Source organism: Hylobates moloch, unplaced genomic scaffold (genome assembly GCF_009828535.3).
Source record: "Hylobates moloch isolate HMO894 unplaced genomic scaffold, HMol_V3 SCAFFOLD_1, whole genome shotgun sequence".
In the NCBI taxonomy this organism is placed as follows: domain Eukaryota; kingdom Metazoa; phylum Chordata; class Mammalia; order Primates; family Hylobatidae; genus Hylobates; species Hylobates moloch.
Window position 1 is genome coordinate 92215864 of NW_026652276.1, and position 14260 is coordinate 92230123.

A 14260-nucleotide genomic window follows, 5' to 3' on the forward strand; every position below is an offset into this window, starting at 1 on the left:
TTTTTTCTTTCTTTTCTTTTTTTTTTTTTTTTTTTTTTTTGAGACGGAGTCTCCCTCTGTTACCAGGCTGGAATGAAGTGGCATGATCTCGGCTCACTGCAACCTCCACCTCCCGGATTCAAGGGATTCCCCTGCCCCAGCCTCCTAAGTAGCTGGGACTACAGGCACCCGCCACTATGACCAGCTAATTTTTTGTATTTTTAGTAGAGACGGGGTTTCACCATGTTGGCCAGGATGGCCTGAATCTGTTGACCTCGTGATCCACCCAGCTCGGCCTCCCAAAGTGCTGGGATTACAGGCGTGAGCCACCGTGCCTAGCCTCGTTCACTATTTTCTACCCTCATATTTGTCTTTTAAAATTTCTTGGCGTGGAATTCTAGGCTGGAATCATTTTCTCTCAGGTTTTCAAAGCAATTTTTTCATTATTTTCTACTTTCTAAGGTCGCTTTCTGACCTTAGAATCTTTTCTAATTTCAATCTTTTCAAGTGACCCTTCTATTCCTGGCATTTTAGCGTTTTATATACATGTGCCTTTAATTGAGTATTTGAAGTTCATTTTTCTGAAAATCTGAACCCATCAATCTGAAAACTTATTCATTTCCATTCTGGGAAACATTTCTGTATTATTTGCTTGACAATTATTTTTTTCAATTGTATTTAATTCTCTCTTCTTATAACTCACATTATTACACTTTATTTATTCTTTATCTTTCTTAAATTTTATCTATAATTTTCCTGTTTTATCTTGTCCTACATTGTAAAGTTTATCCTGAACTTTTTTATATTTCCAGTTTCCTGTTAACTTAAGATAACATATTTTTAATTACAAAGATTTTTCTCCATATGATCCTTTTCATAGCCTGCTGCTCTTGTTTCTTTTATACCTGTGAAAATATTACTTTTTAAATATTTTCCTACCGTCTAAATTGTCTTTATTTTCTCCAGATTCTTTTGTTTGTTTGTTTCTTTAGGGCATTGCCCTTTATATAAGTTTTTTCTGTAATATCTATTGATTTGGTTGTCAGCTGGCATTTTAAATGCAAAGTTGTTTTTGTTTGTCTTTTTTTTTTTTTTTTTTTTTTTGAGATGGATTCTCGCTCTGTCGCCCAGACTGGAGTGTAGTGGCACCATCTCGGCTCACTGCAAGCTCCGCCTCCCGGGTTCACGCCATTCTCCTGCCTCAGCCTCCCAAGTAGCTGGGACTACCAGCGCCTGCCACCATGCCCGGCTAATTTTTTTTTGTATTTTTAGTAGAGACGGGGTTTCACCGTGTTATCCAGGATGGTCTCAATCTCCTGACCTTGTGATCCACCTGCCTCGGCCTCCCAAAGTGCTGGCTGGGATTACAGGCGTGAGCCACAGCGCCCAGCCTTAAAGGTAAAGTTTTTAAAAATAAGTTGCTGACTAGAAACTTTGGTTTTCACATGGGTGAGGGTAGTTGGGCTGAACCACATGGTAATCTGGTGGGGACCAGGCCATTTGGGGGAGATGCCCAACTGTTAGCACTCCAACCACTCTCCACACCTTAGGGTAGTTCCTCAGATTTTAGTTCTTAAATTTCTTTTCTTTCTTTTTTTTTTTTTTTTAGACGGAGTCTCACTCTGTTGCCAAGCTGGAGTGCAGTGGCGTGATCTCAGATCACTGCAACCTCTGCCTCCCGGGTTCAAGCAATTCTCCCGCCTCAGCCTCCTGAGCAGCTGGGACTGCAGGCATGTGCCACCACGCCCATCTAATTTTTGTATTTTTAGAAGAGATGGGGTTTCACCATGTTGGCCAGGATGGTCTCCATCTTCTGACTGCATGATCCACCCACCTCGGCCTCCCAAAGTGCTGGGATTACAGGCACGAGCCACCGCGCCAGGCCTAGTTCTTTAATTTCATACCTGGAGATTATGAACCTCGTTGCCAACCTTGAAAGAAGAAAGTTTGGGTATCTCCATTCAGTATGTTAATCTTCACTTAACTGCCGTTTTCAGTACAGCATGTCAGACTGACTAACCCTCAGTAACCCTGGCATACCACACTTCACAGCCTATCTTATTAAACTCTTATCTGCAGATTATCGGAGGAATGATCGTCTGACTGGGTGTGGTAGTTGAGGGGTTCTAAGGATCCAATTTCTTCTTTAATAGACTTTCAAACTTTCTTCTTGCTTTCAGTCCCACTGAGAGGTGACAGCGTGCTGGCAGCCCTCGCAGCCCTCGCTCGCTCTTGGCACCTGCTCTTGGCACCTCCTCGGCCTCAGAGCCCACTCTGGCCGCGCTTGAGGAGCCCTTCAGCCTGCAGCTGCACTGTGGGAGCCCCTTCCTGGGATGGCCGAGGCTGGAGCTGGCTCCTTCAGACTGCGGGGAGGTGTGGAGGGAGAGGCACGGGTGGGAACTGGGGCTGCGCGTGGCACTTGAGGGCCAGCTAGAATTCTGGGTGGGCATGGGCTTGGTGGGCCCCGCACTTGGAGCGGCCAGCTGGCCCTGAGCAGTGAGGGGCTTAGCACTCATGCCAGCAGCTGTGGAGGGTGCGCCAGGTCCCCCAGCAGTGCCGGCCCACTGTCGCTGCGCTCGATTTCTCGCCAGGCCTTAGCTGCCTCCCTGCAGGGCAGGACTCGGGACCTGCAGCCCGCCATGCCTGAGTCCTGCCCCCCTGCCCACCCTCCCCCACCTGCGTGGGCTCCTGCGCGCCCAAGCCTCCCTGACGAGCACTGCTCCCTGCTCCAGGGCGCATAGTCCCATCAACCACCCAAGGGCTGAGGAGTGCAGGTGCATGGCGTGGGACTGGCAGGCAGCTCCACCTGCAGCCCCGGTGGGAGATCCACTGGGTGAAGCCAGCTGGGCTCCTGAGTCTAGTGGGGACTTGGAGAACCTTTATGGAGAAACTTTATGTCTAGCTGAGGGATTGTAAACACACCAAAGGGCACTCTGTATCTAGCTCAAGGTTTGTAAACACACCAATCAGCACCCTGTGTCTAGCTCAGGGTTTGTGGATGCACCAATCAGCACTCTGTATCTAGTTAATCTGGTGTGGACTTGGAGAACCTTTATGTCTAGCTAAGGGATTGTGAATGCACCAATCGGCACTCTGTGTCTAGCTCAGGGTTTGTAAATACACCAATGGACACTCTGTATCTAGCTAATCTAGTGGGGACCTGGAGAACTTTTGTGTCTAGCTCAGGGATCATAAATGCACCAATCAACACCCTGTCAAAATGGACCAATCAGCTCTCTGTAAAACAGACCAATCAGCTCTCTGTAAAATGGACCAATCAGCACGATGTGGGTGGGGCCAGATAAGAATAAAAGCAGGCTGCCCAGAGCCAGCAGTGGGAACCCCTTAAGGTCTCTTTCCATACAGTGGAAGCTTTGTTCTTTTGCTTTTTGCAGTAAACGTTGCTACTGTTCGCTGTTAGGGTCCACACTGACTTTATGAGCTGTGACACTTACAGCGAAGGTCTGCAGCTTCACTCCCGAAGTCAGCGAGACCACGAACCCACCAGGAGAAACGAACAACTCCAGACGCGCCACCTTAAGAGCTGTAACACTCACCGCGAAGGTCTGCAGTTTCGCTCCTCAGCCAGCGAGACCACGAACCCACCAGAAGGAAGAAACTCCGAACACATCCGAACATCAGAAGGAACAAACTCCGGACACGCCTTTAAGAACTGTAACACCCTGAGAGTCCGCGGCTTATTCTTGAAGTCAGTGAGACCAAGAACCCACCAATTGCAGACACCACCTTGCCCTTCTAGTTTCACAGGTACTAAGATCTCAAACTCGTAAGTTTTTCCAGGGTTTTCTGCATTGAACAACTTTTTGTTCGTTTGTTTTTTTGGTTGTGGTAGTGAGGAATAGACCTTCCCCCTTTGAAAGCTTCCCTTGTTTCCTTTAGTCTGATAAATCAGTTACCACTTAAATACCTGCTTCCTAGCTTCTGAACTCATGCTGATAATGCCTTTCTGGTGTCTGATGGTCATTTTTCTTAGGGGCTTGTTCAGTGCAAATAAATGACTCTAAGGAAAAAAAGAAAAAGGAAAAACTCTGATTTATAGCAATACCAATTTCTAGTGGTGTAGATGCTCTTACTATGACTGTCTTCAAGCTACCAATAATTTAACAGGCTTGCAAGAGTTCTGAATACTTACCAGTTATATCTCGGTAGCAGGTAAGTGCTATCTCCAGCCCAGCACTGTTTATGCCTTTGTTAGTTTTACTGTCTCTTTAATAAGGCTTTTGGAGAGGGTTGAGATAAAAGTATATCTCTCCATATTTAACTGGAAGTCTCAATTTCTTGCCTATTTGTGTAGACATAAACTGACTAGGAAAACTAGCTACTTGAGTGAAGTAAATTTTAAAAATGGAAATTATATGGAGTATATGTGTAGGGCTTTGCCTCAAACGATGACAAATTTGTTTTTTGTATAGCCCTGGCTATTCAGGGGACTGAGGCAGGAAGATCCCTTGAGCTCCGGAGTCCAGCAGGGGCAACATAGCGAGCCTTAAGGAAAAACAAAACAAAACAAAACAAAAAACAATGTTTCTTCTTCATTCAACGTCTTTGTCGTAACTTTTCTTTAAGTTAATAAGGCTTCTTCCTGCTTATTCTTTCCCTAACATTCATAAACACATATAAAGTGACTAAGGGATTTAAAAGAAACAAAACAAAGTTCACTTCCTTAAACATAAGCCTTAAACGAAACGAGTTTACTTAGGAAGATGTGCTTTAAAACACTGAGAGGGGCCGGGCATGGTGGCTCGTGCCTGTAATCCCAGCTGAGGCGGGGATCACGAGGTCAGGAGATGGAGACCATCCTGACTAACACGGCGAAACCCCGTCTCTACTAAAACTACAAAAAATTAGCTGGGCGTGGTGGCGGGTGCCTGTAGTCCCAGCTACTCAGGAGGCTGAGGCAGGGGAATGGCGTGAACCCCAGAGGCGGAGCTTGCAGTGAGCCGAGATCACGCCACTGCACTCCAGCCTGGGCGACAGAGTGAGACTCCGTCTCAAAAACACAAACAAACAAAAAACACTGAGAGGATATTTAGGGCTATAATGTACTAACACCAACTCATAAGCATTATCAGTCATTTATATCTTGGAGGTGTGGAACAAGTAAACTGAGGTAATGAAATAATATTTGCCTTCACATTAGTCACTGATTAGTCACTTAGAGATGTAAATTGCAGAAGATATACAACTTGTAAAAATTATCTCATTCTTTCTAATTGGACTATGAAATATCTAACACCAGCTCCATTTCTAAGAAATGTTAATGCAAACCTGAGAGACTGCAAATACTGCCAGTGTTGCCTTCTCTAGAAACAGGGAATTTGGCTGGATGATATCCCTGGACTAATCATCTACGATGTGGAAATACTAAGAATCATGGCACAGAGGTTAATACACTTAGGCAAACAACATAGTGAGTAAATTAAACTCAAACTTCTTTTAGCGAGATGAAGTTTGTTACATACCCACAGAATTCATGAGGAAGTTCTGAAAGGATCATACACTCCCAAAATTTACAGCGAAAACGATCTTAATGTCTTTTTCACAGCACTCAGTTATAGATAAGGAAACTGAGGCCCAAAGTGGTGAAGCCAGTGAGAGAGTGGACTAAAGAAAGACTCGTTGTATCTACCTCGCACTTGTGAATTTCCTATCTAAAGATTTCTGTTAGCCCCCAAACATCCCCCAGGATCAGGATAAAATGAAACCAGGATATTTACATTTCCCATACTTCTCATATGGAAGAAATGCTTTTGGTTCCAAGTACTGTTGTCTACGGAAGTATCAGCATACATATTTGGAACGTTTTACTTGTGTGAAATAATTAAAATCCATGGTTTTGAGGGTCATGGATTTGTTTTTGTTTATCCCATGACTTCCGCCGCTGCTCATCACGAGACTTTGCATGAGTAATGTGAGTAAGGAATATTGCCTTTGGCTGTCTTATATCCTGTGTCTAAAATACAGACTGTGACCAAAAAAACAGACTGAAAACCTAGCAATGCTGAAGGCAAAGCAAAAGATGGTGATTTTGGTAAGTGCTCTTTGTTTCCTGTGAAAATAACTCCAGCTTTTTATTTTCTTTAATTTTAATGTCTTTTCTCAAATGTTTGAAGTATTTCCCATGTTGGACACCAGTCAAATTGTAGCATTTGCTGTCATGTGCAGCGTGTTCAGAAAATCTGCTTCGGTTTATTTTGGATGATGTCATGCTACACGCAGCCATCTTAAAATGTAACTTTTCCTGAGGGAGTTGATGAGAAACGTGACAAAATGTGCACACGGCTAGAGTTAACTTTTGGAACTTAAAATCTAGATAATAAAGACAACATTTCCCTTTAAGTTTTAAAAATGGCCCAAAGATATGTAGAGCCTAGGTGAGTTTTGATGGGCAATTTCTTGTTTCTCTAATCTTTCATGGGGTTGGACCATTCCAGACCCTCACTGGCAAGAAAACATCCAGATTTTACCTTCAATGAGTTGTCCTTTGGGAGAGTCAATATAGATACGGCTTGCCAATCAAAACTGGAGTCCATCCTCTATGAGTATTTAACCCTAACGCTCATTGTCTACATGCTTTGGATAGCATTTCTTTTTAAAAATGTTTTTGGCCAGGCGCGGTGGCTCATTCCTGTAATCCCAGCACTTTGGGAAGCTGAGGCAGGCAGATCACAAGGTCAGGAGATCGAGACCATCCTGGCTAACACAGTGAAACCCCGTCTCTACTAAAAATACAAAAAATTAGCCAGGCATGGTGGCACGTGCCTGTAGTCCCAGCTACTCGGGAGGCTGAGGCAAGAGAATCGCTTGAACCTGGGAGGTGGAGGCTGCAGGGAGCTGAGATCTCGCCACTGCACTCCAGCCTGGGTGACAGAGTGAGACTCCATCTTAAAAAAATATATATTTTTGAGGGGTAGAATGGAGTCTTACTATGTTGTCTAGGGTGGTCTTGAACTGGCCTCAAGCAGTCCTCTCACCTCGGCCTCCTAAGTCATCGGGATTACAAATGTGAGCTATTGCACCCGGTCTGGGTAGCATTTCTAAGCTATTTTTAAATATCTTTTGTCCCAGGGAGTTGAGGGCCACCAATTTATTTTATTTAATCACAGGTCGACAAGAGTAGATGACCTTATGGAAGTTTAATATCCTCTTAACATTTTTTCGGAATTTCAGCTCTTTTTGTACTTGATGACTTATTGTTTACTTGGTGTCATAATTGTCATAGAAGAAGTAGAAGAAGTTTTTTCATTATAAGTCCCTGATGGAGAAGAAGGGAATTCCCACAGGCCAAGCAAAGGGAACAAGAGGATTAACACCTGGCATTGTGGCTGATATGGTTTGGATGATCTGTGTCCCCACCCAAATCTGATGTTGAATTGTAATCCCCAGTGCGGAGGTGGAGCCTGGTGGGAGGTAATTGGAACATGGGGACAATTGCTAATGGTTTAGCACCATTCCCCTATTGTAGTTCTCTTGTTACTGTTCTCATGAGATCTGGTTGTTTAAAATTTTGTAGGACTTCCCCCACTCCTCTTCCTCCCACTTCTGCCATATAAGACATGCCAGCTTCCCCTTCACCTTCCACCGTGATTGTAAGTTTCCTGATGCCTCCCCAGAAGCTGAAGCTGCCATGCTTCCTAAACAGCCTGCAGAATCTTGAGTCAATTAAACTTATTTTTTTTAATAAATTGCCCATTCTCAGGTATTTCTTGATAGTGGTATGAGAACAGACTAACACAGTAATCCATCAGTAGACTGTGATTTACTAGGTAAAAAAATTAAAAGCATTTTTTTAATTTAATGAAGTCAATATAATAAACAAATAAAAATATTTTACATAATGTCACCTAGTTCCATCCATGTTGCTGCAAATGATAGGATTTCATTATGTTAAGTGAAATAAGCCAGGCACAGAAAGACAAATACTGCATTTTCTCACTAATATATGAGAGCTAAAAATAAAAACTTGAAGTCATGGAGAGAGAGAGTAGAATGATGGTTACCAGAGGCTTGGAAGCATAGTGAGGAGGGGGGATAAAGAGGGAATGGTTAACAGGTACAGAAATAAAGTTAGAAGGAATAAGATCTAGCATGTGGTGGCACAATAGGGCAATTATGGTTAAGAATAATTTATTATATATTTCAAAATAACTAAAAAAGTGCAATTGGGATGTTCCTAACACAAATAATATATGCTTGAGGTCATGGATACCCCAATTGTCCTAATTTGATCATTAAACATTGCATGCTTGTGTCAAAAATACATGTACCCAATAAACATGCACAACTAGTATGTATCCATAACAACTAATAATTTTTAAAAGAATATTTACGGATTCATTCCTTCTTTAAAAATAATTCCAGGGAAGCTCAAAAAAAGTAAAATTAAAGACATGTCCAGAATCCTTTAACTTTCTGACTGCTGCCATTCCAAGTTGTTGTTGAGAGAGAACTAGAAAATTTGAGATGAATAAGCACATGTGTGCTCCTACACATCACCACACTATCACAACTGCAGGAATTCTAGACAAATAACAATTAGACTTTTAGAAAAATATTGCTAATGATGTGCTATAGGATATCTATTTACTCCCTGTAATTATTGTTTGGGGAACTCCTTGTAACTTCTTGTATGGACGTGTCTTTATTAAGATCATTATGTTCAACGATTTACTTGCATCCATGCTGGTCCCATTTTTCTAAGAAGAATCTTTACCACTCTCTTCTGGAGAGCATTTTATTTCTGTAGGGCAGGGGGCTTCTTCTTTTGTATTTCTCTTCTGTCGGGACGTTTACCTCTTGACTCGTTACAGGACACACCCCACAGACATTTGGAACTTAATTGGCCTTTATGGTTTGGTTATTTCCAAAAAGTCACATGAAGGGTTGAAAGTTCCCTAAAAGTATGTAACTTCTTTCCTGTTCAATTATAAGTGGTTTCCTTCCACCCCACCTATTTTTTTCTCAAAAAACGCAGAGGAAAATGATCAAAAATTTCTGCTGCTTTGATATCGTGGCTTTTGGTCAGCAGATTGTATAAAGGTGAATAACTTCTGATTTTTTTGATGACTTATGACTGTCATTGGATATGTAGAGTTTGGTTATCATTGCAAGGCTCTGATTGGGAGGAAGGGAAGCTCTATCAACCAAGGAAGGACAAAGGAGTTAGGTTTTAGTTGGAGATCCACAGTCGATTGTACCTCACTGGTTATTGGTCAAGAAGGCTTATTCTAGGGTGCAGAGAATGATGCAGACAAATTGCTGGCTTTTTTATGGAACTAGAAAGCATAATAATCCTACAGTGTAGATAGATGCCAAGTATCTGGGCTGGCAAAAAGCAACACATTTGACAGCATCTAACCTAGCACAGAAATACAGAATGCTAGGCAGGAGCCAGCGAGACACTAGGGACATCAGTGAGGGAGCAGCTTCCTTCTGTGACCCCACAACCTGGCTTTTGGACCTGGGATTATTGTAGTGGCCAGAGGGACAGAATACCTTTACAAATTACCAGGGATTTACTCTTTAGCACCAATGATGTCATGTAGATTAAATAACAAAATAGAACAAAAACAAAAGCAGTCAATGTTGCTACCTTTGAATCATTTCCTGTTGAGGATAGTCAACCTAACCAAATGTTTAGAGACCAGTTGATCAAACAACATGACTGTCTGATGCCTTTTTCCATTTTTACTTGGTTTGTTGATAGTAGGTTGAGACAAGTTTAGGCAGCACGCTCACTTCCATACAAAAGGTAGAAGATAGTTTGTGAAATCTTATGAGAGAGACAAAAACAAATATTTTAAATTTTTTCTCCAGAAAAAAGTAAGCTTACAAAAATTGTACTGCTTTACACATGACAGGCTTTTCTTTTATAGCTGTACTTCCCTAAACCTTAAAATCATTTCATGAGTTATTACACAAAATTTATTGGATTATTTTTCTCCTGAGGCCCTCTCCTGCCCATGCCAATCAATGTACCTTCTTCTGAATCCATTCACTATCTTACAGGAAAAAAAATTATATATACACACACACACACATATATATATATATACACATATATATACACACACACGCATATAATCTTTATACATACACACATAACCCCACTCGTTTTTTGTAAATAGAAATATTTTAAAAATTTGTACTACCTTATAAAATGTAAGTATTGCTATATTTATATAAACTTGAATATCTCATCTATAAAATGCGTAGGGCCAGGCACGGTGGCTCACGCCTGTAATCCCAGCACTTTGGGAGGCTGAGGCGAGCAGATCACAAGGTCAGGAGATTGAGACCATCCTGGCTAATATGGTGAAACCTCAACTCTACTAAAAATACAAAAAATTAGCCAGGTGTGGTGGTGGGCGCCTGTAGTCCCAGCTACTCGGGAGGCTGAGGCAGGAGAAGGTGTGAACCCAGAATGTGGAGCTTGCAGTGAGCAGAGATCGCGCCACTGCACTCCAACCTGGGTGACAGAGCGAGACTCTGTCTCAAAAAAATAAAAATAAAAATAAATAAATAAATAAAAAATAAAATAAAATGGGTATAATTACACCTACCTTTCAAAGATATTGTAAAGATGAGAGGAGTTGTGTAAAGCACCTAGCCCAGTACCTGATATGTGGTAGATGCTACATAAATCACAGCTCTTATTATTAATATTATTTAAATGTTTTCTAATGTGCAAGTAAGCCACATCCCATAAGGCACTACATTTAAAACTGTAGGTTGAGATCATTTCTAGGTCATGAAGTCAGTTTTGTGGGCCATGGCAAGAATCAAAGGAAAACAGGAAAAAAGAAAAAAAAATCTCAGGGTATGTTACTATAAAAAGGTAAGGAATGGGCCAGGCATGGTGGCTCACACCCATAATCCCAGCACTTTGGGAGGCCAAGGTGGGCAGATCACAAGGTCAGGAGTTCGAGACCAGCCTGACCAACATGGTGAAACCCCGTCTCTACTAAAAATAAAAAAATTAGCTGGGGGTGGTGGTACATGCCTGTAATCCCAGCTACTCGAGAGGCTGAGGCAGGAGAATTGCTTGAACCCAGGAGGCGGAGGTTGCAGTGAGCCGAGATCATGCCACTGCACTCCAGCCTGGGGACAGAGTGAGATGCCATCTCCCCCACCGTCTGCCAAAAAAAAAAAAAAAAAAAAAAGCTAAGGAATGTTTTCTGAAACTATTATTCTGGTGTTTACAATATATGGTCAGTATTTGTGTTTGTATTTGTGCTAGGCCAAGATTTCCACAGGGCATGTTCAAAACACGTGGTGAGCCATTGATAGAGAAAGGGGTGGAGAAGTGGCAGGAGATGTGACAGCCATGTCTAGAATCTTACAACTGGGAAGCTTGTAGTCCTTCCAACTTTGCCCTCTTTACAAGACTGGGAGACCATGCTGTTCCAAGGCCAGGAGTTTATTCCTCTGCAGACATTCCTGGGGCTGATGACTAGGGAGAACTGGAAGAAAATCACCCTAGGATGCAATGGACAGTGGTGCCAGAAGCTCAAGCCCAGGAATTCCCTGGCCATACATGGATCCCTATATTCTAGAGCATTTGGGATGGGAAGCCTGACTGCCAGGTGCTCATGGTGATCCCACCATTGATATGGTGGTGATGAAGCTCTGGCATCTACCTACCATGCACTTCTGCTAGTCTCCAGGGACTTGGCCACCATTACCCCCTCTACTGGAATGGAAGCTGCGATGAATGAAAATCCAGATCTGTGGGTGGGATGTAAAGTTTTGCTTTCCTCCCACCTGTACCTTAAAGACTGTGGTGCTAGCCTCTTTATGCGGCCAAGGCAAGAATCAGGCCTCTCTATTTTTGGGTGAGAAAAGAATGAAACAAATGTTTTGTAAATTCCAAAACCTTGTCATTTAAGATCAGATATCTTACAGTGTTCTGAAGAAAGAATGTATAATCAAGATGTGAGCAACAGAAAGTGATTAATTCCTGGCATTATTACAAAAATGTTAAGTTATGATTCAAGAAGATTTGACTGTACTTACTAAAGAAAAATATTCACCCAAATGAAGACCGAACAGAGAGCCTTCCACTAGAGTTCATCTATTCTTTGTGGTCATGGAGGTGCTCTGCACCTCATGGACTCCAGGGAAGCCTGGATCTCAGAGGAGCCACATGCAGAGAAAGAGGTAGTTTGCTCACAAGGATCACAGAGACAATGATGTCAGAGATTCCAATTTCTATTCTGCCCCAGGCTCAGGTTCAATTTTGAAACCACTGGAGTCATCTCTGGGCACAATGCTATAGCGTCAAACACTTGGAGGCTATGGGGAACGTAAGCCAGGGCCCTTATGCTTTGGGCCACCTTCTGATTACCTGGTCCTCCAGGTAATCAAGCTTGAGGACCACCTATCATGTGCCACTGCCCTCTTTTGAGTCTGTTTTTTGAATCATCTCCAGTCATCCATCCGTCCCTGGGGCTGCTCAGTGTCCTCCTCCTGCCTTGAAGGAGATGAAGGATGATGCACTTTGGTTCCATGGAGGCTTACAAGAGCACCGTGGAACTATTCTGCTTTGAGGAACTCTACATGTAAATTTGTGTGCATGTAACATATACACAGACTCACTGCTTTTTCAGAGAGCTTGGAATCACTCCTACATGGGCTACAGGTGAAAAAGAGTAGAGCAGGGAAGAGAGAAACCTCACAAACAATGCCACTGTCCCTACATGAGAGGGAAAAGGTGCCATGATCTCCTCCTTATCCCCTTCCAATGGCTGAAATGTGCATGCCTACCTCTCAGGAAGACTATCATAACATGTTAATGAGGTATACAATTGAGTAACGTTGCACACGTAAGTGAAATTATGCAATTACATCAGAAAAGTGGTATGAGAATGCATTATTGAGATGCAAGTGCCCTATTTCTATAAATATGTCTCTCGCTGTTTTACACACACACATGTGCACACATGCTCCATTTCTACCACCCCCCACCAACCCCAGCCACTAGTAAGGGGTTTTCCAAGTTACATGTTGGAAATCCTACATTATTCAGAGTTACAAGGAAGGTGACAAAGGAGTTAGGTTTTAGCTGGAGAGCCACAGTTGATTGTACCTCACTGGTTATTGGTCAAGAAGGCTTATTCTTATTTGTAAGAGTGTATAACCGGCTGCCTTTTGAGCCAGTCCACACATTTAACACAGAATTGAAGTTTAAGCAAGGACTAGTCTTCCAAGATGTGGCTGTGTGTTTCCAGAATAGTCCTAGACATGTTTGAGTGAGAAAGAAATTCAATGTATTGCAGACTCCATATATTAAATTTTTCTCTTGCCCACCTTTTTGTGTATTTTTCAGATATGTTTTATACTCTAAATCAGGAGCATTTTGCCAGGAATTTCCCTCAGAACCTCTTAAAAAGTCTGTAGATTTGGAGATAAATGAAATCCATATGTTCCTGATTTATTCTCACTTTCTTCATCAAAACGTTACTTTCTACAAGGCACTTGATCATCAATAAGCTATATGAGATTTTTAAAGGCCTTTTTTTCCCTAGAAAAGGGAAACCACATTTGATCAATAACATAGTTAGTTATAAAGTCAAAGTTACACAAGAATTTATAAAGATACATTGTTTTACTATTTAACTTTAATAACTTAGGCTATAGATATTTGGAAACTCACCAATCATTGTCAGAGAAATGCACATTTTTCTTTTTCTTCACAGGATAAAAACACTATTTTTTGTTTATCTTTACAGTGACTTTCTAAAAAATTTGGTTCAAGATCTACAAATATACTTATCTTACATTTCAGTACATCTGAATATAAATACCTTTTACAGAAAAATCCTAAATCTGTAAACATGAACATATAGTCATAATACATAGTTCTATGCACATAATATAATACAAGACAATACTTCTCTCTCTAGACACAGAGCTCACTGAAGACGACAGGGATGTCGTTCTCATCTTGGTATCTGCACAAAGTAGGTCCTTGATAAATATTTGTTGACCAAATTAAAACATTAAAAATAACACTAAGGAAGACATTTATAGAAAAGAGTCTGCTGTTTCAGGCCTCAAAGGGATGCCAGTTGAACAAGAAAGAATGTGTCAAGACAAGATAATACACTAATTCATACTACAGTCTTATTTAAAAATTGATTAAGGCCAAGTGCGGTGGCTCATGCCTGTAATCCCAGCACTTTGGGAGGCTAAGGCGAGCAGATCATGAGGTCAGGAGATTGAGACCATCGTGGCTAACACAGTGAAACCCCGTCTCTAC

The 14260-nt window shown here is 41.9% G+C and overlaps 1 protein-coding gene across 2 annotated transcripts in view; it reads left to right on the top strand.

Moving 5' to 3' along the window:
* Positions 1-2307: 2307 nt before the first annotated feature.
* RND3 (Rho family GTPase 3) overlaps positions 2308-14260 on the top strand; it is a 74116-nt gene continuing 62163 nt past the window's right edge. The window contains exons 1-2 of one of the 2 annotated variants that reach the window (XM_058430222.1): positions 2308-2352; positions 3401-3747. The gene's annotated coding sequence lies outside the window, so the exon portion shown is untranslated. Of the gene's footprint in view, positions 2353-3358; positions 3748-14260 lie in introns of those variants that run through there. The other variant, XM_058430204.1, reaches the window with a different exon arrangement.